Here is a 4,423-nt window from a genome sequence, read left to right as displayed (position 1 = left end):
GATGTCCAAAGGGGTGCTACCCTCACGTGTCCTGAAGGGTCAGGCATTGATGTGGAGAACCCATGACAAGTAAACAGATTCAAAGCAACCATGCTCCTCATAGCTTAAGATGAACTTGGAATTCAAATCCCTCTGCAGAAGCAGGGGGTAGGGCCACCAAAACTCCCAAGTCCATACCTGAACACTCTGTCACTGGTATCTATCCTCCCTCAACCCCTGCTGACATCCCAAAGATATATTATCTAGCTGGTCCATTGAGAGAAAATCTTGGATTGTGTTCACCTTTACATTGCAGCATCTTAAAGTTAGCTAACAATGATCTGTATGTTGAAAGCTGCAACGCATTAGAAGCTTATAATTTAAAACACAATTAACCACACTGACTAGTTTTTAAATAGAAAATATGTAAATATACTACACTTGATCTTAGCCAAAAGGCCGAGAAGCGATGAAAATATGTAAATATAAAGTGTTCAGATTTTATGCTTTTTTTTCTCTAAGAAAATACAACACATACAACTAACTCCTCATGTACATTTTATTCTTAGCCAGAAGTTTTACTTTTTGAGTAAAGGAACAAAGTCTTGATTGACTAGGAGTTCACAGAGAATTGTTATCACAAAGGAATTGTTATAGCTACTCATGTTCTCAAAAAATCTGTCAAATACTATTAAATTGATAGGATGAATCAAATAAAATTTTAATGGGACATAAAAAGAATATTTTTTTTTTAAGTAAAGCTGAAAATCCGAGCTGATTTCAATTAGACTAGTAGGCTGAGCTGGTCCCTGAGACAACAGAGTGATGGTGTGAGTTCCTCATCTCCCAGACATCTTCCCTTACAAACCAATATGCCTACCCATCAGGATTAACATTTGATGACATTACAGTTACAGACCTCAAACCTCAATGGCACCTTTAGTGAAATGTATTCTTTCTTATATCTACTTTTTCTCTAATCAGGGACATAACTTACTGACATAACTTAACTTAATAACTTAGTTATTAAGCATTTGAGTTAAACTCTTTTGTGTAACTGTGACCAGGATTTCCAAAATAAATGATTTAAAGACAGAAAAGCATCTTTGGCTCATAGTTTCCCAGAGTTTTCAGTTTGTCGCAGTGAAAGCAGGGCAATGGGACCACGGAGCAGTACCTGTTCCCAAAATAGCATATTGGGAAGCAGGGAGTCTGAGACCAGAATTAGGAGTGGGTAGAACCTTCAAAGACTTGTCCCTAGTCACCTGTTTCTGCCAACCAGACTCTATTTCCTAGAGGTTCCACAGCTACTGGTGTTCAAAGTATTGGCCTATACAGACATTTTAGAATTAAACTGTAACATTATTTAATAATATCATTTTTATTTCAGAAGTTTCTATTTGCTGTGCATTAAGTGTTGTGATGAACCTCATTTCAGTACATAGTCATTATTTAAATTTGTCTTTTCACATTTCATACGTGCATGGAGTACATTCTTATCATTCTCACTCCCACCTTTTTCATCTCTTTCACTCCTTTCCCCCCCAAAGATTTTCATGGTTATGTCTTTTCATTTTGTTCTGTGACCCAATGACTGTCTTGTGACCATGGGTTAGAAACTATCCAATGGAGCTTGGTGGGCTTACCAGTGGGAATACAACTGAAGACAATGACCCCCTTAGTCATCATTGTTCAGCAAGGAGAGGAAGAGCCCCAAGAGTTCACCCTTCATCCATCACTGTCTATTAAAAATCTTTGTCTTGTGCAGAACAGTGCAGGCAATGATAGCTACTTCACGTTTATGTTTTACTGACTGTTTCATACCCAAGAGACAGCCTTTTCTCTCCTTAGCATCCTGCATAGCACTTTTAGCATTATAAAAACTAGCCAGCATGGAGGAATCTTACAACTCAATTCCAGCTTGATCTTGACCATTATGTATGTCTTCCCTTTGTGAATTCTACCTTTCTTCTCTCTCTCTCTCTCTCTCTCTCTCTCTCTCTCTCTCTCTCTCTCTCTCTCTTTTCCTCCCTCTCTCTCTCTATTGTATTCAAACTTTACCTTAGTTAGTTTTTCCACTCAAAGCTAATTTCCTCTTCAACAGATAGGAATCATCCTAGCACAATGCTTAATTTATTCTAATCATTAGAGGAGTTACTTAAAAAGTATAAGAACCTCACATTAGATACTTTAACAGGTTTTTTTTTTCATTTTTGAAAATTTCATATGCATACAGGTAGGACTACCTGGACTTAGTGGAGTACAATAAAAAATGATGGTTTGGAGGGAGATGCATATGTGTGAGACCATCCACTAGGGTATATGAAATAATAAAGGGTATAGGGTATAAGAAAAATGAATATCCCTCACTCAGTAACCATCAACTACCATTAATTCCTCATCTAGTAATATCTTATCACTCAATGTTCTCTAAGGAACAGAACTGATAAAATGTATATATGTTGAAATCACAAAGAAGTAGGGGTTCTAGCACCAGTGAAGGAATCGCTCAGGATAGAATGAGCTTACCAGTGAGAGTGAGGGCAAGAATTGAGAAGAGTACAGAAAGCCAAAGTTTCCTTCTTCCATATCATTTTATGCGGGAAGCCACCAGTGGCCCAGATTTAGGGTGGATCTTCCCACCTCAAATAATCCAACCAAGAATAATCCCTCCTGAGTGTGCACAACTGCTTGGGTTTTAGTTACTCCCAAGTTGATAACAGAGATTAACCATCACAGCTGGGCATCAACAGTCTTTCCCTTTCCGTGCTGGGGTTTCTTATGGAGGTTTTATGCAGGCAAACATACCTGCTGTGAGTTCATGTGTGAACAGCCATGTCATGTCTGGAGGGCAGCATTTCGCAGTACCTCCCCCACCCCGATTCACTAGCTCTTTTATTCTTGTTTCCTCTTTGTCCATATTTCCTGCACTTGAGGAGTGGGAATTGATACATATATTCCATTTATGGCCAAGTGCCCTCAGTTACTTATTCTCAGTATTTTGAGCAGTTATGAGTCTCTGTATTAACCACTACCTTCTATAATAGGAAGCTTCTCTAATCAAAGTTGAGAGTATGTATGAATAGAAACATAAGTATTTAGAAGGAAGTTTGACAATGTAACCATTTAGCAAAACATTTGATGCTCCCTAGGGCCTGCAGCTTTCCTTGCTGTGTTTTTTGACCATGTTTACTATAACAGGCATGAATTCACTCTTGTGAAGCAAGGTTCAAATCCAATCAGGAGAGTAGTTGGTTACTCCCATAAACAGTCCTGCCACTATTGCACTAGTTGGTCTATTTAGCCTGGAATATCAGTATTATAGTACATAGGGTCCAAGACTGGGTAAGGTACCTTTTCTCTCAGAGCAGCCTGCATAGCACTTGCTAGAACTATGAAAGATAGTCAGTAGAGAGAGAATTTCCTGATCAGTTCAAGATTGATTTCTTCACGTTATGCAACTGAAGTGTATGGTGTTGTCAGCAATAGTCTTACCATGTAGGTATGATAAGCAACCAAGAGAAGTCTTATATTGGAGTATTAGAAAAGTACACAGAGAGGTAACGAAACCATCAAAAATAGTATAGTTCCCCAGGATTAAGGATAATTGGGGACTATTGAAATTCCTAAAGGCAACAAGGTTAGGGAAAGAATTATATACTAGAAATTTAAAGAACAGGTTGCACTTGATATGGAAACCAAAGAAGTTCTGATGATTGGTAGGTCATGACTAGTATAACATTACCCATGGGGGAGGGTACAAGAGAATCACTTACATAATATACCCTTTTTGACCCTCTGTGCTCACAATAGAAACACCATTTGTCCAAAATATTTCAGAAAGCTACTATCATGGCAACATGTCAAAGAAATCTAAAGTCCTAAAACCAGTCAACCAGTTATAGGGAGATGTGCAGAGGTAAATGTATTATTTTATAGTATAACCCAAGGGATATTAGACATTATATTCATTTTAATTTCTTTGAATTTGTTATCTTCTCTACATTTCTATGATTCTTTCACATGTCCTTGTTAGCTTTATATTCACATGTGTAAATAAATTCTTTGGCCATTAACAAATAAAACAACAATCACAATAAATACAGAGAGTGACATCCTCCTATCTGTTCAGGTAAAACTTCCTTATGAAATTCTCTTGAGAAAATAAACAAACAATTATAGAATTTATATTAGAAGTATACAATCTATAAAGACAAATCTATAGGGGAAAATTCAAACAACTCCTATAGGAAAATTTATGGCTCTTAATACAAATAACGATAAAAACGAGAGGCAAATTAACAAAGCAAGTTTCATATCACAAAACAAGTAATAGCAAGAGAATGCAAACAGAGAGCAGAAATAATGAAGATGCAATCGAAAGTAAACCCGGCTGACAAACAACAACAAAAATAGCTACTAAATGTGTAAACACACCTATTCT

General features: G+C 37.1%; 1 pseudogene; it reads right to left on the bottom strand.

The window, feature by feature from the left end:
• Window positions 1-299: 299 nt before the first annotated feature.
• Window positions 300-450, bottom strand: LOC121827808 (U2 spliceosomal RNA; annotated as a pseudogene).
• Window positions 451-4,423: the final 3,973 nt, after the last annotated feature.

Source organism: Peromyscus maniculatus, chromosome 2, assembly GCF_049852395.1.
Source record: "Peromyscus maniculatus bairdii isolate BWxNUB_F1_BW_parent chromosome 2, HU_Pman_BW_mat_3.1, whole genome shotgun sequence".
Classification (NCBI taxonomy): Eukaryota; Metazoa; Chordata; class Mammalia; order Rodentia; family Cricetidae; genus Peromyscus; species Peromyscus maniculatus.
This window is presented reverse-complemented; position numbering and strand designations above follow the sequence as displayed.